Below are 27,469 nucleotides of genomic sequence, written 5' to 3'. Positions count from 1 at the left end.
ATTTGGCTAGGAATGCTGAGGCGCCACACTGGGGGAGTGGCAGTGGCTCCGTGAAGCAAGAACCTGCTGTGCTCTCTCAGGATGACAGCATTTCTACTCCCACCCTTGCCACTCTGGCAGTGCCCTTGCTGCTGCCCATCAGCCAGCCAGCCCAGACTGCTGCCAACCATGCCGAGGTGGTGCAGTTTACAGCCGGGCCTTCTAGGTCCAGAGCTGCTTGAGGTCATCCTACAAGGCCATCTGCAGTCTCGCCCACTGAAAGTCAGCACATTTCCACCAGCCATGCTGCAGCCACTGGGGTAGCACTGCGTAGGAGCACTAGAGTAGACAAAGGAACACAAAAGACAGACACTAAGGGAATGCACAACAGTGATTAGTTGACCTTGTGTAGTTTTGCATTGATTCATTTATAAATAAATGTTTGTAATGTTTATTTTGTGGTGGCTCTCATTTCAGCATTCTGCCCAAGAGGATGCTATGATGTTCTGTGTCAGAGGGATGGTAAGGTGGGGAAGTGGTGTGCAACGGGGATCTGGGGTTTCATTCAGGGGAATCAGATTCTGATGTGGCACTCACGGACAGCCCATCCGGAACAGGGATCTGCTGCTTGCCTCCTCCCTTCCTCCTCCTCCTCCCCCTTGTCCTCCTTCTCCTACTCTTCCTCCTCCTCCTCCTCCTCCTCCTGATGTGGTCCTAGAACCTGTAATGGCAAGGGCTGCACCCTCATGATGGACAAATTGTGGAGGATGCAGCAGACCACCACAAAATGGAACATCTGCTCTGGCGTGTCCTGGAGGGCTCCTCCCGAGCAGTCAAGGCAGCGGAACCGTTGCTTCAGAACCCCAACAGCCTTCTCAATGAGATTCCTTGTGGCAGCATGGTTCTTATTATATGAGTTCTTACCACAAGTGGTGGAGTTGCAGAGTGGAGTCTTCAGCCAGGTTTAGAGCGGATAGCCCTTGACTCCAAGCAGCTACACTCGGGTTTGACACAGTGGCTGGAAGATTTGCTCACTGGACTGCCATCATAACTGTTGCCAGGATACTGGGCATTCGCTATCATGATGTGCTGGGCATGGTAGCACACCAACTGCACGTTCAGTGAGTAGTAGCCTTTGCGGTTGCGGTACATCTCAGGATTGGTATGTGGTGCCCGCAAAGCCACGTGTGTGCTGTTGATGACGCCCTGCACAATGGGGAAGCCTGATATCCTGGCAAAGCCATATGTATGCTCCTCCTGCTTCACTCTGTTCAGAGAGAAGACAATGAAGTCCCTTCTCCTGGAGTACAGAGCCTCTGTGACCTCCTGGAGGCAACGATGGACGGCGAACTGAAAGATGTTAGTTATGCCGCCTACTCCAGACTGGAAGGATCCAGTGGCAAAACATTGAGGGCCACAATGACCATGAGAGCCACTGGCAGCCCCGTCATTGCCCTGCTCTGATGCTGCAGGTCTGGTTCCAGGGGGTGGCAGAGTTCTGTGAGCACCTCCTTGGTAAAACGGAACCTCCGAATACACTGCTCCTGGTTTAGGTGCAGGTAGGAGAAGTGCTCTCGGAAGACCCTAAGTGGGTAATGCCTCTTGCTGAGAGCCCTCCTGCCCCTCCCCCTCCTCCTTCTCCCTCTGCGAGCAGCTTGTCATCTTTTTCTGGTTGGCAGCCTAGTGGGGTGCAGGCTGTAACTAGGATCAGTGTTGGGGCCTCAGCTATTTAAAATTTATATTAATGAATTAGATGAAGCTGACAATACAAAGCTAGGTGGGAAAGTAAGCTGAGAGGAGGACACATAGCTTGCAAAAGGATATAGACCGGTTAAGTGAGTGGGTAATAAGGTGGCAGATGGAGTATAAACTGGGGACATGTGAGATTATTCACTTTGGTAGGAAGAATAGGAAAACAGAATATTTTTTAAATGGTGAGAAACTATTAAATATTGGTGTTCAGAGAGATATAAGTGTCCTCGTACAGGAAACACAGAGTTAGCATGCAGGTACAACAAGCAATTAGGAAGGCAAATGAAATGTTGGCCTTTATTGCTGGGGGTTGGAGTACAAGAGTAAGGAAGTCTTACTACAATTGTACAGGGTTTTGGTGAGACCACTCCTGGAGTACTGCGCACAGTTTTGGTCTCCTTATCTGAGGAAGGACATACATACCTTAGAGGCAGTGCAACGAAGGTTCACTAGATTGATTCCTGGGATGGGAAGGTTGTCCTATGAGGAGAGATTGAGTAGATTGGGCCTATACTCTCTGGAGTTTAGAAGAATGAGAGGTGATCTCATTGAAACATCTACGATTCTGAGGAGGATTGACAGGGTAGACGCTGAGAGGTTGTTTCCCTTGGCTGGAGAGTCTAGAACTAGGGGGCATAGTCTCAGGATAAGGGGTCGGCCATTTAAGACTGAGATGACGAGGAATTTCTTCACTCAGAGGGTTGCGAATCTTTGGAATTCTCTACCCCAAAGGACTGTGGATGCTGAATCGTTGAATATATTCACGGCTGAGATAGATAGATTTTTGGACTCGAGGGGAATCAAGGGATATCGGGATCATGCAAGAAAGCGGAGTTGATGTAGAAGATCAGCCATGATCTTATTGAATGGTGGAGCAGGCTCGAGGGGCTGTATGGACTACTCCTGCTCCTAATTCTTATGTTCTTCTTCGCTGCCTCCGCTCCATCTCCCTCTCATACTTGACCGCACAGGGGACTGTAAGTAGAGCCCCCATGACTGGGAGCAAGTGGTGTGAGTAGAACCCTTTAAATGAGAAGCAAGGCATTCTCCACTTTTAGCAACACTCCCTGTCTCCTCAGCAACTTTAAATAACTGTAGAAAGCTTTGTTGCTGATCCCTTTAAATAGTGCTGGTGGGGCATCCTTCCTGCTGCTGATCACATGTTCAGCTGTTCGTGATTTAGAGAGGGCTTTGAATGGAGCGGCGATGTCGAAAATGTCAGGTCGTGCGTCAAATCAGCATTGCACATTGATTGATGTCATGATCTGCCTCATCACCTGCCCAAAATGGAGGTCACTGCTGGACCCACCAGAAGTGGGCAGAAGCAATGTAGCTGTCATTCTTCCTCCAAAACCAACCTTATCATCTGGTGCTAAGTTTTGTGTATTTTGAATGTTGTATTTGAATTATCCCACATAGCTTACCGTAGTTGTGATGTGCAATGCACTATGGGAAATAGAGTGTATATAGTTGAGAAGATTCTCTTGAAGGTGTTGGCTGTTAACTGAACTCTGCCTCCTGTGTGCCTTTTTTAATTGTTATACAAGTAAGGTTATTAAACTCTTGAGATATAACAAAAGTGGCGACGAGGACGTCTGAACGTACGTGGCTCTGCTGTGCGGAAGATAGTCAGGTTTTACGTGTTTAAAACTTTTATTTTTGCCGTGGACAGTTAATTAAAGTGAGGCTGGCTCGAGGATAAAGGAGCTTAAAATGGCGGGAAGACGAGACGGCGTATAAGGTACTAACGACTTGAGGAGGGGGAGGAAAAGCAGTGAGTAAATCGGGAAGGACATTTATTCAACTGTGAAACGATCTGTGAATTGAAGCACTAAATAACTGATAGTGATTTTAGTTGAGTTCAACATTGGAAGGATCCTTAGTGAATGATAATTAGGAGCCTGAGAGAAGGAAAATGGCTGGAATTATCAGTAACATTGGACCGTTTGATGAGAATGTCGAACAATGGAGCTCATACACAGAACGATTTGAATACTTCACACAAGCAAATGACATTGGAGGGAATAAAGTAGTACTTACATTGTTAAGTGTGATGGGACCAAAGACTTTCAATCTTTTGCGTACTTTAGTGCATCCAGATAAACCAGGGACTAAACAATATAGCGAAATTGTGGAGATACTAAAAGGGCATTTTTCACCTAAACCCCTAGTCACAGCTGAGAGGTTTAGGTTCCACAGGCGTAACCAAGAAGAAGGAGAAACAGTGACCATGTTTGTAGCTGCACTAAAAAGACTATCAGAACACTGAGTTTAATGATGTGTTAAATGATACTATAAGAGACAGGCTAGTGTGTGGTATGAGAACTGAAGCCATACAGAAGAGACTATTAACGGAGAGTAATCTGACTCTACAAAAGGCCATTGAAATCAGTATTTCCATGGAATTGGCAGCTAAGGAAGCTCAACAGTTGGGTGCAACAGAAAAAGTGCACAAAGTAAGAACAGAGAGCCAAGGGCCATGCTTCCGTTGTGGCAAAATGGGGCATCTTGCGTCTGCATGCTGGTGTGTGGACATGGATTGCCACAGCTGTGGTAAAAAGGGACATATTCAGCGCGCATGCAGAAATAAAAAGGACACAGAGAAAACGTCAAAGACGGAAGGGAGAAAAAAAACATTCAAACAAAAGACAAAGAAGTATGTCCGCTCTGTAGAACAGGACAAAACAGAGGCAAGTGACACTTCAGAGGAGGAACTATTACTGAACGTGCTGACTGTAGCTGGGGATTCGCATGGCTACTGGGTCTCACCCTTGCTAGAGGGGCAGCCTGTGCAAATGCAGATCGATACCGGGGCAGCAGTATCTCTTATGTCAGAGACAGTCTACAAAAAGACATTAAAGCACCTTCCACTTTAGCCAGCTAACATAGCGTTAAAGACATATACCGGTGAAAGAGTAACCGTGAGAGGTATCACTGAGGTCACAGTTCAGTTGAATGGTCAAACTAGGAAGTTACCACTCTACGTAGTTAAAGGAGACTACCCCTCCCTGCTGGGATGTTCGTGGATGGAGAGAATAAAATTAGAATGGTTATCAGTCTACATGATGTCACACAATGATCCAGGCTTACCCGCCATCTTAAAGAAACATGCAGAAGTCTTTAATGGAGAACTGGGTAGCATGAAAGATATTACTGTGAAGCTTCGTATTAAGCAGGATAGCAAACCCAAGCTCATGAAGGCACGACCCGTACCTTATGCCATCAGACCAAAAGTCGAGGCTGACTTAGAAGCCCTAGTTGAAAGCGGAGTACTAGAAGCAGTCAGCGTGAGTGAATGGGCAGCGCCCATCGTACCAGTGCTTAAGCAAGGGGGTGGAGTTAGGATATGTGGAGATTTTAAAGTAACTGTTAACCCTGTATTGTCAGTGGAGCAATATTTGCTTCCCCATATTGATGATTTGTTTGCAGGACTTGCTGGGGGCCAGAAGTTTAGCACAATGGACCTCTGTCAAGCCTACCTGCAAATGCATGTGAATGAACATTCACGAGAAATGCTGACTATTGTGACGCACAAGGGCCTATTTAGATATCGTCGACTTCCTTTCGGAATTACATCAGCTCCAGCGCTTTTCCAATGTGCTATGGACCAGATCCTTAGTGGATTGCCTGGAGTCCAGTGCTACTTAGATGATATCTTAGTTACTGGGTGTGATGACCAACACCATCTGCGTAACTTGGACGCAACGCTACAGAGCCTGAGGGATTACGGACTCAGAGTTCGCAGGGATAAATGCGATTTTTTTCAGGCATCAGTTGAGTACCTCGGTCATGTGATCAATGCCACAGGCCTTCACAAGGCACCGTCCAAGACCAAGGCAATTGTGGATGCCCCAGCACCTGAAAATATCAGCCAGCTGTGTTCTTTTGTAGGGTTACTGAACTACTATGGACGGTTCATACCGAACCTAGCCTCGATGCTGAGGCCGCTGCATTGGTTGCTATGTAAAGACAAGAAGTGGGAATGGACTAACAAGTGCCAGGAGGCGTTCATGACAGCAAAGGACACGCTTCTGAAGTCAGAGGCTTTGACGTATTTTAACCCTTCATTACCAATACAGTTAGCTTGCGATGCATCATCATATGGTGTGGGAGCGGTCGTTTCTCATATCATGCCAAACGGGGAAGAGAAGCCGATAGCATTCGCATCTAGGACTTTGAACAGAACTGAAACTAACTACGCCCAAATAGAACGAGAAGCATTGAGCATCGTTTTTGGCGTTCGTAAGTTTCACCAATATTTGTACGGGAGACAGTTCACCCTACTAACAGATCACCACCCTCTCACGACCATCTTCGGGCCACATACAGGGATTCCGTCACTTGCTGCGAGCAGAATGCAAAGGTGGGCGCTGCTGTTGTCTGCACACACATTTGACATTAGATATCGCAAGTCTGACCTGCACGGCAATGCCGACGGTCTTTCCAGGTTGCCGCTGCCTGTCACCAAGCCTGTGACGCGTAGCATGCACATCTGCTATTTTAGGCAGGTGGAGAACACGCCTGTTACTTTGACACAGGTCCGACGAAACACCAGAAATGACCCAGTGTTGTCTGCAGTGCTGGACATTATCGTCAGGGGCAAGCTTGACAGCGATGACCCAAACCTGAAACCATATCTCTTAAGGAGAAACGAACTGTCGGTGCAGTCTGGATGTTTGCTGTGGGGGAGGAGAGTGGTTATTCCACCATCGCTACGGAAACCAGTGTTACAGCAGCTACACTCCGGACATTGCGGAATGGTTTGTATGAAAGAAATAGCGAGGAGCTACTTCTGGTGGCCGGGTATGGATGGACAGATTGAGGACAAAGCTAAAACCTGTTCCTCATGTCAGAGAGTTCGTAATGTGCCACAGCTTGCACCTCTTCACCCCTGGGACTTTCCGGAGGAAGCATGGCACCGCATTCATGTAGACTTTGCAGGTCCATTCAAGGAGAGAATGTTCCTGGTGGCTGTTGACGCACACAGTAAGTGGCCAGAGGTTGTTATAATGAGGTCCACCACTGCTGAGAAGACCATCGAGAAGTTAGGTGAGGTGTTCATCTGATTTGGATCTCCGATACAACTTGTCTCAGACAACGGTCCACAGTGGGTGTCACAAGAAATGGCTACCTTCCTGCAGGTGAATGGCGTACAATATATCAGGGCTGCACCATACCATCCTACGACCAATGGTCTAGCTGAGAGGTTTGTTCAGACCATGAAACACTCTCTAAAGGCATCGCAAGGCCAGGGAACGCTTCATCAGTGCCTGAATAGTTTCCTGTTGAGTTACAGGAACACACCACATGCGACCACAAAAGCATCACCTGCCACTCTACTGCTCAAAAGAGAGTTACGAACCAACTTTGACCTACTGAAACCGCCAAAGGTGAAAGACGTGGTACAGTATCAGCAGGACAAGCAGATCAAGCGACGTGAACAACGCTCCAAAGACAGAGCTTTCAGTCCAGGTGAATATGTGTTGGCACGGGACTACAGTGGTGGACCTAAGTGGGTCCCTGCTACTGTCATTGCACAGACTGGTCCAGTATCCTACACCGTACAGATACCCGAGGACATTGTCTGGAAGAGACACACCGATCAGCTTCTACGAAGTGCAGCAACACCCACTGAACCACCAACAGCAGTTTATCTGCCATTGGGTGACGCTGTGGGTCATCCGCCTTCTACATCGAGAGGCTCACCTTCTGAGGAAGCAGCCGCTTCAGCCCCTATCTCATCAGCAAGGGAGACCTGTATACAGGCACCTCAGCCGCCTACACCTGTGTTGACGTCACCTGTGAGAGACAATGAACTGGAGAGCCAGGTTGACCGCCGGTATCCTACCAGAGAGCGGCGGGCCCCTATACGTTTGAACTTATAGTTCAGAGGCTTACCCTTTATCTGGGACAGAATAATATGTTTTAATAATATGTTTTAAAAATGTTATGGTTCTATTGGTACATTTAATGTAAGAGGGGAGGAGATGTTGTGTATTTTGAATGTTGTATTTGAATTATCCCACATAGCTTATCATAGTTGTGATGTGCAATGCACTATGAGAAATAGAGTGTATATAGTTGAGAAGATTCTCTTGAAGGTGTTGGCTGTTAACTGAACTCTGCCTCCTGTGTACCTTTTTTAATTGTTATACAAGTAAGGTTATTAAACTCTTGAGATATAACACTAAGTTGCTGAATTTCACGGCCTCTGTCCCTCTGAATCTGGCCTGTTGTGCACACTATCAGTGGCCATGGTTTCAGCTGCCTAGATCCCACACTGGAATTCCCAAACGTCTCCAGCTCTCCACCTCCCCCATCTCCTTTAAGACCCTTCTTAATCCCATTTCTTTGCCCAAGCATTTGGACACTATTCCCAATATCTCCTTCTTCAGCTCAGCATCTATTTTTTCCATTCACCGCTGTGAAGCACCTTTGGATGTTTTTCAACGTTGAAGGTGCTATATAAGTGTGAGTTGTTGTTGCTGTTGATTTGAGGATTATTGAGCTCTACCTATGGGTACATTGCACAGAGCTGTGCTAACTGCCTGGTGAATGCCTGTGACATTTCTAAAACCCCAAAAGTGCTGATACAATAGTCAAGTGATACATTAGGTCACCTAAGCTTTTTCTTAAGTTTCATTATTTAAAGTTTAAAGCCTCCAGTGAGCGCTGAATGCAGTATCCTACAGCCAGTATGCATTGTTTCCAACATGGGACTTCCTTTGTCCATTATTGTCCCAAGCCCCACTGCAATTCCAGGTTGGTAAGGTTATATTCAGTTCTTGTGCCAAAGCAGCGAAAACACCAGTCTTTCAAGTTTCACCATAAAATTTCACCTGTCATTCTCATTTCCTCCCCCTGCCACCGCCTCCCTCACCGACCCACTGCATGCAACATAAGCCACCTGATAAGAAATTACCCTGGCCCTGTTAATTAGTAGTCCCAACTAAGTGTGAAAAACTGTACAGGACTCTTGATGTATATATTTGCAACTACCATGTAGCCAGCAAAGCAGCATGTACTCTGTTATTTTATATTGTAACATGCCCTGAGAAAGCATGTAATTCTTTGTACAATTCAAAAATAAAATAAAATTGAAAGAACATTACCTATTGTAATAATCTATTATCATGTATACTCAATGTCTGGAATATTTCAACATTAGAACCATTTAGAGCTGATAAACCTTTGCGAATGGTTGGATTTTCCAACGTTTTGGTGTGAAAGATTTGCTGCTGGTGGTAAACAGTTAAAACAGTTTCCTGTATCACTGAAGCGAATTTGCATCACTGATGGTAAGCTCGTACTTCACCATTAAGAGTCTGGTATTTCAGCGCAGTAATAAAAGAACACTGTTGATGGAAATGGAAAGGAGGAGCATCCATCCCCTTGGCAAAGCATGGGCTAGATACAAAAAACCTAAAATATTATTTAACATCTCCCCTGACTTCTGCAAAAATGCATGTGCTGGAGTCCTGCTCCACAAAAGGCAAGATTCTAGATGCACCTAATAAGAATCTTTGTTCTAAATAATGGTGTTTTTCTAATTGCCACCTCTATTTTTCCCGAGTCATGTTGATTCAAAAAATCTTGAAAAACTTGAATTAGCAGCTCCATTGAGCAGTTCCTACCACATGGTTAGTGAACCCATTTGTGCAAGAACTATTGGCAAAATGGCAGATTTACGGCAACAAAAATCATACATTCTCTTTTCCAATTTTAGCCCCTTTCTCTCCTCCTGAAGGTGCTGTCTCTTGCTTCTGTATGATTCCACAGGTGCGTGCAGCCCTCTTGTAGCTTTCCCTAGAAGCTATCCTTTGTGTGTAAGCCTAAACAATGAGTGTTGACAGGCTATTCAACATTTTTTTTATTCATTCATGGGACGTGGGCATCGCTGGCAAGGCCAACATTTAATGCCCATTCCTAGTTGCCCTTGAGAAAGTGGGAGTGAGCCATCTTGTTGAATCGCTGCAGTCCACGTGACGAAGGTACTCCCACAGTGCAGTTAGGGAGGGTGTTCCAGGATTTTGACCCAATGATGATGAAGGAACGGTGATATACTTCTAAGTCAGGATAGTGAGTGACTTGGAAGGGAACTTGGAGGTGGTGGTGTTCCCATGTGCCTGCTGCCCTTGTCTTTCTAGGTGGTAGAGGCCACGGGTTTGGGAGGTCCAACCGAAGAAGCCTTGGTGAGTTGCTGCAGTGCATCTTGTAGATGGTACACACTGCAGCCACGGTACGCCGGTGGTGGTGGTGCCGAGCTTCTTGAGTGTTGTTGGAGCTGCACTCATCCAGGCAAGTGGACAGTATTCCATCACACTCCTTACTTATGCCTTGTAGATGGTGGAAAGGCTTTGGGGAGTCAGGAGGTGAGACACTCGCCACAGAATATCCAGCCTCTGACCTGCTCTTGTTGCCACATTATTTGTGTGGCTGGTCCAATTAAGTTTCTGGTCAATGGTGACCCCCAGGATATTGATGGTGGGGGATTCGGTGATGGCAATGCCATTGAATACCAAGGGGCAGTGGTTAGATGCTCGCTTGTTGGAGTTAGTAATTGCCTGGCACTTGTGTGGCGCGAATGTTATCTGCCACTTATCAGCCCAAGCCTGAATATCATCCAGGTCTTGCTGCATGCAGGCATGGACTGCTTCATTATCTGAGGAGTTGCGAATGGCACTGAACACTGTGCAATCATCAGCGAATATCTCCGCTTCTGACCTTATGATGGAGGGAAGGTCATTAATGAAGCAGCTGAAGATGGTTAGGCCTAGGGCACTTATCCTGCAGCGATGTCCTGGGGCTGTGATGTTTGACTTCCAACCACCACAACCATCTTCCTTTGTGCTCGGTATGACTCCAGCCAGTGGAGAGTTTCCCCCCCGATTCCCATTGACTTCAGTTTTACTAGGGCTCCTTGATACCACACTTGGTCAATTGCTGCCTTGATGTCAAGGGCAGTGACTCTCACCTCACCTCTGGAATTCAGCTCTTTTGTCCATGTTTGGACCAAGGCTGTAATGAGGTCTGGAGCCAAGTGGCCCTGGCGGAACCCAAACTGGGCAATAGTGAGCAGGATATTGGTGAGTAAGTGCTGCTTGATAGCACTGTCAACGACACCTTCAATCACATTATAGTAGAAGTTATTGTATCCTATTCTCAGTTGACATCCACACAGATGCAGTCTTCAGCAAGGGTCACTGGTAAGTAGTTTGGAGTAAACCTTGGCTGAATTTTCTCCTCCTTAGTCCTAGGGGACTGAGATCTATTTCAGCACTCCAATTGCTATCTGGCTGAGATCAACTAACTCAGCATAGACTGGGCATCGAATCTGGGACCTTCTGGTCTATGTGGCTTGTACACCAGGTAGGGCCTTGATCTACTGGGCTCATTGTAATAGTGCCACCTGGTGGAATACTGATGTATATAATAATAAAGCCATATGCAGTACAGTTCTTACCGGAAGCCATGTTGTGCTGTTGTATATATATGCTGTGTCTCAAGATATCACAGAATTGGCGATAAGGATGCGATTGCTGATTCCCTAGCTGAAATTTTTGTTGGAGGATAATCCTGCCAACCGATGGAGGGACTGTTAGAGCTTCTTTGTTTTGCAGAAAAACTTAAAAATCCAAGGTAAATTTCGAGCACACGTGGATGAACTGTCGACATTGCCAGAGTCCAGATGGCCGCGCCTATGGGAATAATAGGGAGCATAGGTGAGTTCCATCATGACCGAGTGATTTTCAGAGCATATGTGGAGTGGCTAGAAATGTTTTTCACAGCGAATAGTATCGTCGAAGTCCCCAATGATGTAAACTGTAACTGGGCGGTTTTAAAAATGAAACGGGCTATTTTTTTGACTGAAACAGGCCCTGAGGTGAGTGAAACCCTGAAAAATTTGCTTGTTCCTGCCAAGCTGAAGGACATGCCACTGAAGGAGATCTTAACCAAGTTAGAACAGCACTACAGTCCTGAGCACCTGGAATTTGCTGAAAGTTATCGTTTTGGAACACGTGATCAATTAAATGATGAGGGTATCAGTAAGTACACTGTAGCTTTAAAAAAGCTATCCATTCACTGACATTTTGGAAACTTTCAGGACCAAGCTTTGCATGACCGCTTTGTTTGTGGGTTGAAAAATGAAAGTATCAGAAGTAAATTTTTGACAACCCCTAACTTGACTTTTGACTTAGCTTGTCAGACAGCTATGTCGATGGATATGACTGATTGATACTCCCGAAAGTTCTGCACCATTTCCAGTCATCAGAGGTGAATCAGCTGCAGGCTAAAAGTAAAAGGCAGTTGGGTCCCAAGGCCTCAGCAACTGGCTAAAGTAACAGTGCATTGTAGTCGTGCAATCGGTGCCTGGGACAACACATTGCTCAAAGCTGTCCATATGTGAAGGCAGAGTGTTTCTACTGCAAGAAAACTGGGCATCTTTCAAAGGCATGCTGACAGAAGAGTAAACCGACTGTCAATGCTAGAGGTAGAAATCGCCAGACACTACACGCCATTGAAGAGAAACAGCAGGACAAGGAGTTTCTGGAGATTCATGTCACCAGGAGCACAAAGGTATTTAACAGCGATTTGCGAGGTATCGTCATCCAAGTAGATGTCGCAGGAACCAGGATGTCGATTTCCATGGGTATCATTAGGTAAGGAGACCAAATATTACAAGAGGATTTGAGTATAAGAGTAAAGACGTCTTACTGCAATTATAAAGGGCCCAAGTGAAGGATATACTTGCCATAGAGGGAGTGCAATGAAGGTTCACCAGATTGGTTCCTGGGATGGGTGGATTGTCCTATGAGGACAGATTGATTAGACTAGGCCTATATTCTCTAGAGTTTAGAAGAATGAGAGGTGATCTCATTGAAACATACAAAATTCTTATAGGACTTGACAGAGTAGATGCAGGGAGGATGTTCCCCCTGGCTGGGGAGTCTAGAACGAGGGGTCACAGTTTAGGACTGAGATGAGTAGAAATTTCTTCACTCAGAGGGTGGTGAATCTTTGGAGTTCTCTACCCCAGAGGGATGTGTAGGCTCAGTCATTGAGTATATTCAAGACAGACATCGATAGATTTTTGAATATTAAGGGAATCAAAGGATATGAGGATAGCTCAGGAAAGTAGAGATGAGGTAGAAGATCAGCCATGATCTTATTGAAAGGCGGCGCAGGCTCGAAGGGCCAAATGGCCTACTCCTGCCCCTATTTCTTGGGGAAAAATTTGGTTGCTTTGCGCCTCCCATTAGTGCCCGGGCACAGCACCGCCAACGTCTCCCGTGAAATACAGCGGGAGGTTAGCAGCGGCGCTAACCATTAGCGCTCTGCGGTGCTGCAATGACGTCATCGCCAGGTGCAGTGCCCCCCTTGCGCCCCGGCCGCGATCTTTGGTAGCGCCCCCTGACTTATTGTCGGACGCTGTGTCCGACGGGGTCGGGGGGCCTACTTGCGGCAGGGGTGGCGCTAATTAAAGGAGAGGTGCTGGGCAGCCATTTTTGTTGCTAGTCGCCTGCCAGCACCTGCCTCCGCTCCCATCCCCGGCCTCCTTACCCGCCCCCCCTGCGGAGTGCCAGCTGTGCTCCATGAGCCCGGCACTTCTCTTAAGTGCCAGGCTCTTTTGCCGGCACTCCCAATCCCCGGGGGCCCAGCTGGGCGCCGGGTGGTGCTGCGCTAGGCCTCGCCCCTTTATGAAGGTGAGGGAGGCCTGCAATGCCGCGGCACGTCATGCCGCGATATTCCCTCACAGCTTCCAGTAGCGCCCTGCTTCCCTCTTGGGGCGCTACCACTCAATTTTGGTCGCGGGGGCGCTAATTTTTCCGGGGTGCTAAAAGTAGCACCCCAGCGAATTTAGCACCCCAAAGGGGACGTGACTCCATTTTTCGGCCCTTATGTTCTTAACACGGTACCTCCACACCTGACGTGATCTCCAAGCAGCGGTGAAGCCGCTGGCAAACTCTAAAAATCTAAAGGTAAGCTTAAAATAAGACTTAATTGCCTCTGAACAATGCACTTAATGATCTAAATTGTCTCCCCCGCCACTTGGTGTCGTGTCTGTTCAGCGCTGACAGAACTGACACCTGGGAGACTCGCTGGGAGGCGGCTTGACAATGGGTTCCTGACCCGCTGTCAGTCTTTTCTATTTTGACAGCTGACCCACCTCCGATCCCGCCCTCTCAGCGCCGTTAAAATTCCGGCCATTGACTTCGGTCCCCGCCACAAACTCTGGCTTCCTTCTGTGCCGTAAATTTATATGACTCTGTGTTCCCTAGATACCGACTCCATCCCTCACCCTGGCAACTGTCTGTGGCTGAAAAAGTGTTTGCAACCTTGGTGTCATATTTAACCCTGAAATGAGCTTCCGACCACACATTTGCGCCATCCCTAAGCCCGCCTATTTCCACCTCCGGAACATTGCCTGACCACGCCCTTGCCTCAGCTCATCTGCTGCTGAAAGCTTCATCCATGTCTTTGTTACCTCTATACTTGACTATTCCAATGCACTCCTGCCTGGCCTCCCACATTCTACCCTCCATAAACTTGAGGTCATCCAAAACTTTGCTGCCCGTGTCCTAACTCGCACCAAGTCCCGTTCACCCATCACCCCTGTGTTCGCTGACCTACATTGGCTCTTGGTCCAACAATGCCTCAATTTTAAAATTCTGATCCTTGTTTTCAAATACCTCCATGGCCTCGCCCCTCCCTATCTCTGTAATCTCCTCCAGCCCCACAACCCTCTGAGATATCTGCGCTCCTCTAATTCTGGCCTCTTGAGCATCCCTGATTTTAATCACTCCACCATTGGTGGCTATGCCTTCAGTAACTGAGCTCTGGAATTCCCTCCCTAAACCTCTCCTCCTCTCTACCTCTATTTCCTCCTTTAAGACGCTCCTTAAAATCTACCTCTTTGACCAAGCTGTCCTAATATCTCCTTATGTGGCTCAGTGTCAAAATTTCTTTTATAAAGCTCCTGTGAAGCGCCTTAGGACGTTTTACTACATTAAAGGCGTTATATAACCACAAGCTGTTGTTGTTCAATCTATCTATCTATCTATCTATCTATCTATCTATCTATCTATCTGTCTGTCTGTCTGTCTGTCTGTCTATCTATCTATCTATCTATCTATCTATCTATCTATCATATTAAAGCAGTACATCAAAACTTCAGACATCACACTCCAGAAGTCACATGCTACAGATGCTGTGTGCTTCTGAGCTGCAAATCTAAACTGACAAGCATATCCCAGTCTCTACAGTTCCTTGACCAAACAAATTGTGGGTGAACTTTGAGCCTGCGTTTACTTAATACTAATTAGACTTTTTATACAAATGAGAAAGAATACCAGTCTGATCTGAAATTGACCCAAGCATTCATTTCCAAAACTGCAAAGCAATTTCACCTTGTAGCCTTAAAACGACTCACACCAGCACGTTAACAGTAGAATATTGCATTCGCCTCAATTTTGCGATTCTGGTGGTGAAGCTCCCGTTGTGAGCAGAGCCATGTAGAAACTAATGAAATTTACTGTCCCACAATTGAAAAATGTATTTAAGTATTTTAATGGGATTGTGCACACTGCTAGCAAGCCCTAATTTTATCAGCCCTAATTGCTGGTCAGAAAAATCAGACAAATGAGCTTGTGTGCCCATTTTTTCTGACCCACACCTACCTACCAGTAACCCTTACAAAATTGATCTTATGTTGTATAAAGTTCCTGTCCTTGTTAGACAACTCATCCTATGACTTACTATGAGCAGTGCCATGGAAGAGTTGCTAGTATATATAGAAAAGCCTTGCATCTAGCACATGTCCGTCAGGTTTTAGATGTCACACTTTGTGTTGCATCCTAAGGAAAATCTTAAAAAAGAAGTGGTAGAAAGACAGTCACTGCTGAACCTTACAAACATTAACATTTCCTTCTGAATGACCTCAGTTGTTTAGAAGTAGCTACAATTACCTGCATTTGTCTGCTTACAGAAGTAGCCTTAAAGGCACGGGTCAGGCTAAACATCATAAATGTACTCTAGACCAAAATTACCCACGTGTAACACCTGAGGAAATGTGCAAAGTAAGAAAAAAATAGAGACATGAGTGAATTCAAAATTATAATCACCTACTGGGGTTCAGGAGATGTATATAAAGTAATATAGACAAAGCCTCACTCACTCTCATTGTTGTGACATACAAATCTCTTCTACAAACGTAGTTTACAGCCTCATAACTCACTCCTCTGTAATTCATTAGTTGTGAAACACTTTGAGATGTCCTGAAAATGCACCAAGGACCTATATAAATGAAAGTTCTTTCTTTCTTTCTTTCTTTCTTTCTATCTTTCTGTCTTTCTTTCATCTATGACAACAACAACAGAAGAATAATATCAAGCACATAACATGGGGACGTTCATGGCTTTTGGTTATATATCCTTGCACTGTAATACAACAGTGATACAAGACTGTACTGCATTGCAACGCAAATTGTATGATATCATCAAATGCCCTCATGGTGACAGCAATATTCTGCTATCTGAATATATGGAATAATAACTATCAAAAAGTTAATCTCTGAAACATGCCAAAATAAAATTGAAAACTTAAAAGTGGGCAGTAAATTGTATAGCAATTGTGTTTGATAAAATTAAACTGAAATCGGTACCTACATATAAATTGTGGTTGATAAAATGTGATAAAATTAAACTGAAATCAGTACCTATATATAATTAAAAATCTTGCCTATGGCACACACTTCGGACGGACTTTTGCCAATCTTCAGAGTGCGGGATTGGAGGTGGGACCGCTGTCAAAATCGCAAAGATTGACAGCGGGTAGGAAACCCGCTCTCAAACCGCCTCCAATCAATCTTCCCAAGTACCGGGTCCCCGATTTGCGCATGGACCCGACACCTAGCGGCGGGAAGAGGATTAAAGCCACTTACCTGGCTGTTAACAGGTACTTGATACTTGTTAACATACTCTTTTTCAATTTTGCCGCTTCTGCCTCGGGTTCCCCGATGTCCAGACACCACGGCAGGTAAGTGTGGCATGTTGTGAGTCTGCTGTAGTGTTTCTGCATTGATGACAGCTGCAGAAATGGTGTAAAGGATCCAATGGTGCACTGGTGAGTTTCAGAGATAAGAAAATGTTGGGAAAATCATTTTAATACATTTACACTTTTCTGTAGTTAACAAGTTTTGAATTGGCTGTCTAGTCCCACCTCATTGGGAGAACCTCTCTCACCAGTGACAGATCGCTTCTGTAACCTCACCTGCAGCTGCCATCTGTTCTAGCCTATGGAGGGAGTCATTGGAGAACCTTTGTACAGTGACTGTCAGTGTTTGCAGCACCTCAATGCTGTCAAACACTGAGAAATGAGCTGTCAAAGAAAAGTTGTGCGTGGTCCCTTTTAGAAAACTGGCAGCTGACCTGTCATCAAACGACGTCATCTGACCAGCTTCCTCTTAATTGGCCGGCAAGCCTGCAGAACGGGCTTAACAAGGCCAATCGATGTATAATTACATCTGTGGGCCGTATGCAGTTGGGGGCAGGACTGGAAGCCGGAAACCAGCTGACCCGCTCCCAAACCGCATCCATTTGTAAAATCGCGGCCTTCCTGTCCACAAGTGATTAATTCCTGTAATGTTTTTTATGTCAACATTTAGAATGGAAACTGCTTATATAAACACTTAAATATTTTATAATGAAAAAAGCATATGTACACATTTCACCATAGTATGTTGTTGAATCAATTGAATTGTCTAAAATTTTGTTTAAAAAAATTGTCTACCATATTTTTTCTCTGTAACTGAACTCTCTAATTCTAAAATAAGATTTTAAACAAAATTTAAAAACATGTTCACACAACATGATTAAATTTATCTTCTGCATTGTGAGATTTTTTGTCTTTCTTAAAATTTTAAATTTGAGGCCTTAGCCTGTCTCAAAAGCTTGGATAGTAAGACAATGATCAAGAGGACTTTTGTGGAGGCCCAGGAAGAGCAATCATGCAACTCCTGCTCTTGGTTTGGCTGCTTAACACTCGGGGTTAGTGGACAGGGCTTGTGAAACACTGGCGCCGCACACTTGGGTTCGCAAATAGCATCAAGGTCCTATCAACATCATAGGACCCCTGTTAGCATATAGTAATGAGGCTCAGGCCTGTTACCAGAGGAAATGCTGGTTGCCTATTTTAAAAACCACTCAAAAATGGAACCAGGCAGGTTTTGGGTGGGAAGACGGAAATTAGTCATTTTTAATGCTGAAAAATGGGGCGGTAGAGAAAACAAAATCATCACCTTTAAACACAAACTGAAGATTGAATTCTGTAAACTTTATTTCAGGCAAGTGATGGCATTTGAATTTATTACCAAAAGCTTTATTTCTATTCTGAACTGCTCACAGACAGACAACACCTCTGATTAGAGCAGGTGTGGTTTCTTTGCTTAGCATTAGAAAAGAAAACAAAGATTGTTCATCGAGACTGGATTTCTGTTGTTGTCACTGCTCGCTGTTGTGGTTGAAAATGGAATTAAAAATTATTTCTCTTCTGAACTATTTTTAAGGCTTAACATGAAAACTTGAAACCTTTGTAAAGAGTCAACCTTTGAACATTTTATGAAATCATTTTTGTTTGTGTGTAGAAATTTATGTTTGTTAAAGACTGTGTGTGTCAGAAAACTCACTAATAGTACAGTAAAGGGTGATGTTGGCCACAAAATTTGGAGGTCTAGCGCCAGCCGTTAAGGCTAGTTTTGCTGAAGAAATGGCGGCCACTTCGCTTCTGCCCGCTTCCAGCGCGGAATGTGGCGGTTGCCATTTTGGGGAGGTCGGTAGCGCTGCTGTTGCCTGCGCTCGCTGCCCATATGTAAATATGCAGATCGTGACGTTAATTGATGTGCAACACTGAATTGACACACGACTGTGATTTTGGAAGTCGCCGCTCTGGATACCGCCCTCTCCAAACCACGCACGGAAGAACGTGGCTGCAACAGCACTAGAGAGACACTGACAGCGCTTCTTAAAGGGACACACACATCTTTCAGGTAAGATTCGATTTTTGCTTTTGGACTTTTCTTTACATTTTATTGGAGTAGTTGCTTGGTGCAACACTTTTAAAAAGCTGTTAAAGTGTGCACGGCATCCAGGGAGTGCTGCTGAACACTTGCAAGGCTTTGGATGTTAAAGAAAGGCCTCTGAGAACACCACTTGCTCCCAGTCCTGGGGGCTCTAGTTGCAGTCCCCCTTGGGCTGCAATATCACATGGAGATGAAGCAGAGGCAGCAAAGGGGACAAGCTGCTCACGGGGAGGTGGAAGCAGAAGAGGAAGAAGCAGGAGAAGAAAAATCAGAAGAGGAAGAAGCGGAAGGAAGGAGGCAACCCAGACAGCCCCTTTCTGGCTGGGATATCATTGAATCATCCACCTGTGGTACCAGTGAACACAACCCCAATTCCCCTTTCAACATTTGTCCCACACCTTACCTTCCCTCTGTTACTGACCATCACAGTATCCTCTTGGCCACAATGCTGAAATAAAAGTCACCACAAAGCAAACTTTGCAATCCAAGTTTATCCAATATTACATCAAAAAATCAACTAATCACCCTTGTGCATTCCCTTAGTGACTGTCTTGCATGTGCCTTTGCCTATCCCTTAGTGACTGTCTTGCATGGCACTATTGCAGCATTTGATAGCAGCATTGAAGACTGGGCAACTTACATTCAAAGAGTGGAGTTGTACTGTGAGGCTAATGGAGTGGAGGTAGAAAAGAAAGACACTGTTTTGCTGAGTGTTATGGGCGCAAAGACATATGGGCTGCTACGTAGTTTATTAACCCCTGAAAAGCCAGCAAACAAAACATTCAAACAAATAGCAGACACACTCCAAGACCATTTAAGCCCCAAACCACTGCTCATAGCTGAAAGATTTAAATTCCATAAACGGAACCAGAGCAAAAATGAAAGCATTTCTGAATATTTGGCAAAGTTGCGCAAATTATCAGAACATTGCCAATTTGGAGTGGGCTTATCAGATGCATTGAGGGACAGATTTGTGCGTGGCATGCAAAATGAAAGCACACAAAAGAAGCTCCTGTCTGAAAAAGACCTCACGTTGGAGAAGGCTCTGAGTATCGCAATATCAATTGAAGCAGCAGCACGTGGCGCTTTAGAAATTCAACAAAAATCCCAGGAATATTCAACTAATAAAATGTCACTGAAACAAGAAAAGAAGTGTTATCGCTGTGGCAAAATGTCACATGACCACAATGACTGTTGGTTTAAAGACAAAGACTGCAGACAATGTGGCAGACAAGGGCACATTGAAAGAGTCTGCAAAGCAAATAAGCAGAAAACTGATACAATAGAGAGTAACAAGAAGGTACATCAAGTGACTGAAAACAAGAAACTTTTCAAAGAAAGATACAAGAAGGTACACCACGTGACTGGAAACAGTTCAGATAAAAAAAAAGTTACACAGACTCAGAGGATTTGGCTTGTGTGAAACTACACAGTGTGAAAGAGACAGAGGATCACAGAATAATATGGATTACTCCAGAAGTGGCAGGAGTTAGACTGAAAATGGAGTTGGACACAGGCTCAGCTTCAACAGTGATCTCTGTACATGACTACAAACGACTGTTTTCACACATACCGCTAAGGCCAACTAAAGTACTGTTAAAGACATACACAGGACAAAGAGTGTGCCCCAAAGGTAAAATAAAAGTGACAGTGACATACAAAGAAAAAAAAATACCGCAATTGAACCTCTATGTACTGAAAAATGGAGGACCACCATTGCTGGGACGCGAATGGCTCAGGAAAATACAGTTGGATTGGCACACCATCCAAGCACTGTTTGTGTCAGCAAAGGAGGACAGCAACGCCACTCCTGTGAGACTGTCAAAAATACTCTCTGACTCTCAGGAAGTGTTCAAGAAGGGAATAGGAACACTTAAGGGCATGAAAGCAAAAATTAAGATTGAGGAGAACGCAAATCCAAAGTACCACAAGGCCAAACCAGTGCCTTATGCAATTCGCCCTTCAGTAGAAGCAGAGCTGGAGAACTTGGAGCAGTTAGGGGTCCTGTCCAAGGAGGATTGGAGTGAATGGGCCACACCTATAGTTCCAGTGATGAAGAAAACCTCCAGCACAAAACCAGGAAAGCCAAGAAAAGTGCGCATCTGCGGAGACTTTAAAGTGACTGTTAACCCAGTCGTCCACACAGTACAGTACCCATTGCCTCGCATTGAGGACATCTTTGCTTCCCTGTCAAGAGGGGAATGCTTCACAAAGATTGACTTGGCCCAGGCCTATCTCCAAATGGAAATTGATGATGCATCAAAGAAGTACCTGACAATAAATACGCACAAAGGCCTTTACCAGTACAATCGGCTGGTATTCGGAATAGCATCAGCTCCTGCAATCTGGCAAAGGGCAATGGACCAAGTCCTGCAGGGGATCCCAGGTACTCAGTGTTATCTTGATGACATCATCATTACTGGCAAGAATGACAACGACCACCTTTCCAACCTCGAACAGGTGCTCATCAGGTTATGGAAGTATGGGCTCCGAGCGAACTGAGACAAGTGTGAGTTTTTCAAAAAGGAAATCTCATACTGTGGACATGTGATTGACAAGGACGGGTTACACAAGTCTCCAGACAAGATTGAAGCTGTGATTAATGCACCAACACCTGAAAATGTGTCTCAGTTGAGGTCATATCTTGGACTGGTGAACTACTATCACAAGTTCTTGCCCAACCTATCCACAGTGTTACACCCACTAAATGCACTGCTACAGACAGGGTCACAATGAAAGTGGAGTGACAGCTGTGAACAAGCTTTTCAAGAGAGTAAAAGACTCATTACTTCAGAAGAGGTGCTAGCTCACTTTGACCCATCCTTACCTATTCGACTGGCATGTTATGCTTCACCCCATGGCATTGGTGCCGTGTTGCCACATAAGTTCACAGATGGCTCAGAAAGACCAATAGCCTTTGCCTCAAGATCAATGACTACAGCTGAAAGCAATTATGCACAGATTGACCGAGAGGCCCTCAGCCTTGTGTGGGGAGTCAAGAAATTCAACCACTACTTGTATGGTCAACAGTTTACACTGTTAACTGACCACCAGCCTCTCGTTTCAATCTTCAACCCAAGGAAGGGCGTTCCAGTGATGACGGCACAACGGTTGCAGCGATGGTCACTCTTCCTAGGGGCTTACCTGTATGACATTGAATACAAGGGGACCAAGCAACATGGCAACGCCAATGGTTTGTCACGTTTACCACTGCCGACCTCAGAGAGAACTACAACAGTTGACTCAGCAGAGGTAGTTCACACAACAATAGTTGAGCAGCTACCAGTGACAAACTCCCTCATTGAAAGAAAAACACGCAATGACCCTACATTGTCAAAAGTTTATGACATCACTGTGAAGGGATGGCCAGCGCTGGGTGACTTATTGTTTCCAGCATTCTCAGCTAGGAGGGAGCAGTTATCAGTGTGTCGGGGAACACTGATGTGCAGCTCACGAGTTGTGATTCCTCCCAAGCTTCGTAACCGAGTGCTAGATGAACTGCATGAAGGTCACTTAGGTACGGTAAAGATGAAAAGCCTTGCCCGTGGATACGTGTGGTGGCCGGGAATTGAAAAACTGATCGAGGACCTGACAAAGAGCTGCTCAGGATGTCAAAAGGTCCAGAATGCACCACCACAATCCCCTCTCCATCCGTGGGAATGGCCCTCATCACCATGGCAATGTGTGCACATCGACTTTGCTGGACCGTTCATGGACTCCATGTTCTTGATTGCAGTCGATACACATTCCAAATGGCCCGAGGTCATCAAAATGAAATTAACCACATCTGAAAAGACCATTTCATTTCTGAGGACCATGTTCGCTAGAAATGGCCTACCAGAACAAATCTGCATGGATGACAATTTGTCTCTGACGAATTCCAATGTTTCATGAGGAAAAATGGAATCAAGCACTACACATCTGCCCCGTACCATCCAGCTACAAATGGCTTGGCAGAAAGATTCGTACATACTTTCAAGAAGGCCATCAAAGCAATGTACAGCGAGAATCTACCACCGCAACACAAGATAGACAATTTCCTCTTTGCTTATCGGCACGCAGTACACGCAGCCACTAATCAGACTCCAGCGATGATGTTTCTGAACAGGAACATGAGATCTCGCATGGACCTTCTTAAACCGAATGTACGTCATGATGTAGAGAACAAACAGTTCAAACATTTGAATGCTAAGCCAACAAGAAGCTTCAGTGTGGGACAGTCAGTTCTTGCTCGTGATTTCCGGATGGAAAAGTGGCAACCAGGGACAATATCCACAAGAGAGGGACCACTGATGTATACTGTGGATTTGGGAGAGAACGTTTTGAGACGTCATGTGGACTAAATTCTGGATGTTCAGGTGGAAAACACCCTTATACCTCGCCCAGACTCACCTGACATGGAAACAGACACTCCTGATTCATCAGCATCAGCACCAGCCTCATCCACAGCTGAGAGCTCTACCTGTGCTGATAGCTCACCTGATGCACCTGTACCTGTACAGTCTCATTCCCCAAAGCAAAAGAGTCTGGAGAGATGTTACCCAGAGAGGCAGAGGAGGCCTCCCCAGAGACTTGACTTGTAAAAGGGCGGTTGACAAAATAAAATGTTATGTTGGAATTTGAATTTTGTTACTTTTAAGAAAACAAAAAGGTTACTGTAAAGACAGGCTCTGTATGTTAATTATAGAAATTTTGCATTAATATACTATTAAACTAAAAGGGGAGGAAGTGTAATGTACACAACATTGAAGGGATTACTTTGTTTTACGGATGTACATCCTTAGTTGCGAGCGTATATAACAGACGCGTATCGATTTGTATAGTCAGTGCCGAAGTTCCAGTTAAACAGTAAAGATCACTTGAAGTTACTCTCAGTCTCTGCTGCTTTATTATTTTATGTAGTTGTGTATAGCGGTACAAACACAACATAGCCAATGCTCATGTGAAGTTTCTGTTAATGTGCTGTCAAACATTGAAATCTTTATTTTCAATACTTTGTGTTCTTGGACAGATTTGTGTGCACCTTTGGAAGTGGCTTAGTGAGTTGCAGTGAATGGTGAGACGTAACGGCACCCCCCGCAATAGTGATGAGTGTGAAAGGAATGGCTTGGGCATTGTAGGGACGGTTTATGGTGTTGGTGTGGGGTGGTGCCAACCTGGCGCATTATGTGGTAGCCAGGGTGTACAGCGTCAAGTGAAGTAAATGTGGCCAAGATGAGGCTATCCCTGGCGTCCCGGGCAGCAATGTGGTCGGGTGCTGATGCCCTGTGTCCTGTGCAGCATCAGGTGATTGCGGAGAAGGTTGGTGTGGCTGTTGGTGCTGCTGGTGTGTCTGGTGATGCTGGTGTTGTGGCTGATCGTGGTCAGATTCTGAGGACCAAGGTGAGAGTGTATAAACCGTACCCATACTGATGGAATAGATGGCAGGTGAACTTGAGATGACAGAAGCGATCTGTCAATGGTGAGGGAGGTTGTTCCAATGAGGTGCTACTGGATAGAGAGTTTGCTCCAAACACTTGCAACCTGCATAAAGCTCAATCTGTCTTCCAAATGCAGTAAGCAACAGCTTCTGAGCTTGGAGGGTAAACAGCTGTGAGATGGGAGCTTTTATAGCACATTTCAAGCTGTCAAGTATTGAGATGATTCCATGGCCATTCAACTCCCGCCCAACTTAACAGACGTGATCCCCTAGCAGCGTGGACCCCATTGGCGAGCTGGTAAATTCTAAAGGTGAGCTCAAAATTGCTGTTAATCCTCTGTTAACAAGGTCATAATGACCTGAATTGCCTCCCCCGCCATTGCATGTCGGGTCTGCTGAGCACTGACAGACCCGATATTTGGTAAAGGGGCGTGGTGGTGGGTTGACAGCAGGGTCCCAACTCACTGAAAAAAAAACACATTCTCACCCAACCCGCCACCGATCGTGCCCGCTGACCACCCAGAAAATTCCCCCCTAAGATCCTCACTTCCAGTGGTGTCAGATCCTGGCAAACCCCTTCAAAATGTTGCATGTCTCTGAGACCAAATCCCAGTACTTCCAGTTCTTGGGCCCTATTCCCAGAGCATCTTGTTCCCAGAGCTACCTTCAGTGTAGATAAATCAATATCTCTGATAATACTTGACATAACTTTCCTATATTTACAAGACCTCTGACTCACTGTGAGTATGGCCATTGGACATCTTTACTTCATAAAATGCTCAAAGGTTGACTGTTTACACAGCTTTCAAGCTTTTGTATAAAACGTTTTCCTTAAGCTTCAAAAATAATTTGGAAGAGAGAATTGTTAACTCAAGTTTCAATGAAAATACAGGGAAGCGATAAAGATAGAAATCCAGACTCAATGAACAATCTCTTTGTTTTATTTTCTAACCATTGACAAAGAAACCAAACCTGTTCTAATCAGAGGTGTTGTCTGTCCATAATCAGTTCATAATAGAAATATATTGGCCTGGAAATTGCGGTCGAAGGCTTGCTGCCCACGTATGCCTCCGAACCGCAAGAAAATTCTGTACTTACTTGATGGCTCCGGAGCTTCGAACTCTTGCGGTCCTGGGCCTGCAGGCATATGTCTGTGTAAAGGCCCACACATCCCAGGGGCGCATGCAGTTCGCAAGCATCCCTGGGAACACGTGGGCCCAGTCAACCAATCACAAAGGGGTATTCTTATTATGCTTATGGAGATTCCATTTACGTACAGATTCCCCATAAGCATAATAGAAATCACCTAATAAATAACATTTCACAACACTGAAGTAAAAATAAATAATCACAGGTTCAAAATTAACTAAAATAAAAATTTAATTTTTTGAAAAATAAATTGAAACATTTTTAAATGGGACAATAATAACCTAAACTAATTTTAATGATTTTTAAATGTTTAAATCATTAAAAAATATATATATTAACATTTATTTGGACCCTTATGCTGGTAAGAGAAGGTCTTATGCCTGCTTTCACCAGGCGTAAGGGTTTGGTGGATGTACGCTGGGCAGTAGTGGGCAAATAACCCAACCCTGCACCAGCGAAAGTGAATTTGTAGCAGATAGGTATGATCTGTCAAGGAGAAACTCAAACCTGTAACAGTATAGCTTCAGTCAAGTCCTGATTTGACTCTGGAGAGGAGTGTGTAAGATCCTCTTGAATAGGTCTCAAATATAATTTAAAAAGTACTTAGGGGGGCACCTTGGAGCTACTGACATTTAGTAAACGTATGCAGAGTTGTTTTAAGTGTTTTGAGAACACGGCACTTACACTTTGGCTCTCAAAACATTCAAAATTTACCAACTAGGACTGTAACTGTATAGTATAGATGCAGTCTAACTCATTCTTTATCAAAACTTCAAAACTAGACAGTTTACCTCCCTCAGTCTTGCCTTCCTTTTACAATCTACAAGTTTTTCAAACCCAATCTATTGTTCCCTAACCATATTTTCAAACCTCCTATTTTCAACCTTGGTAGTGTCCTGCTCTATGCCCTTGGCCTTAATATTGTATTTTCAATTTTAAAAAGAGGACACCGAGGGTTGAATTCCCATGTACAGGGAAGTCATCATATTTCAAGAATAACAAAGTTGTAAGTGACTTATATAGGTCTTTGCTACGTGTGGGATTAAACCCAGATTCAACATTGAGGCATTCTATTTATACTAAAACATGTCTTTATCTTCGGTAAAAAATATATTTGTTATTAAAATGTGTATTCATTTTCATGGTGACCACTATAAATATAAAAGGTGCTTTAATAATACCCAGGTCATATCAAATGATTTTCACCTCTCAAGTGATGTTTGACCACCATATTGAGAAGTCTTAGCTCATTGAATGAGACACAGTGAACATGTTTCTACTTACTGCTATGAAAGTGAAAATCTTTTTGATCAAGTTTAAACTTGGGGACTTGGGTTTACTCCAAAGTCTTATCACGAGGGATCACTGTACTTTCTATTTTTAACATGCTGTGAATTTACTTGAAATAATGTTTGTCATCTCATCATTAGTTAGTTTCATTGTCAATAATAATTTGCTGTTTGATTTTTTTATCAGTACATTATTAATTCCTTTTCTTTTCCCTAAAACTTTTCTGATATCTGACTGTACTAAAAATCAACAAAAACATGAAAGCAAATTTCAGCCACATTTGAGAGAATCTTGGTCAGTATTTACATATAGGGTAATAAAATAAACTGTAGCATCTGACCAATTAATAACCATCGAGGAGTTCAGATTGTGTCATAAACGTATGAGGAGAAGATTGGGTCGATTGGGCTTATACAGTATTCGCTAGAGTTTAGACGAATGAGAGGGGATCTCATTGAATCTTATAAAATTCTAACAGGACTAGACAGACTAGATACAGGAAGGATGTTCCTGATGGCGGGGGAGTCCAGAACCAGTCACAGTCTAAGGATAAGGGGTAGGCCATTTAGGACTGAGATGAAGAGGAATTTCTTCACCCAGAGAGTGGTGAACCTGTGGAATTCTCTACCACACAAGGCAGTTGAGGCCAATTCATTAAATATATTCAAGAAGGAGTTAGATATATTTCTTAAGGCTAAAGGGATCAAGAGATATGGAGAGAAAGCAGGGACAGGGCACTGAATTTGGATGATCAGCCATGATCTCATTAAATGGCGAAACAGGCTCGAGGGGCCGAACGGCCT

The 27,469-nt window shown here is 44.6% G+C and overlaps 1 long non-coding RNA gene across 6 annotated transcripts in view; it reads right to left on the bottom strand.

Annotated features, from left to right (window-relative positions):
• Positions 1-27,469, bottom strand: part of LOC147124550 (uncharacterized) — a 244,334-nt gene that overhangs the window by 79,853 nt on the left and 137,012 nt on the right. The window contains exon 9 of one of the 6 annotated variants that reach the window (XR_015078558.1): positions 15,699-15,792. The exons of the other annotated variants lie outside the window; for them this stretch is intronic. This is a non-coding gene — a long non-coding RNA (uncharacterized LOC147124550). The remainder of the gene's footprint in view (positions 1-15,698; positions 15,793-27,469) is intronic. 6 annotated transcript variants of the gene reach the window in all.

The sequence above is a fragment of the Somniosus microcephalus genome, chromosome 1 (genome assembly GCF_052327205.1).
Source record: "Somniosus microcephalus isolate GS21.2 chromosome 1, FLI_Smic_1.0, whole genome shotgun sequence".
NCBI lineage: Eukaryota > Metazoa > Chordata > Chondrichthyes > Squaliformes > Somniosidae > Somniosus > Somniosus microcephalus.
Note: the sequence above shows the minus strand (reverse complement) of the source record. Positions and strands in the feature narration are given on the sequence as shown.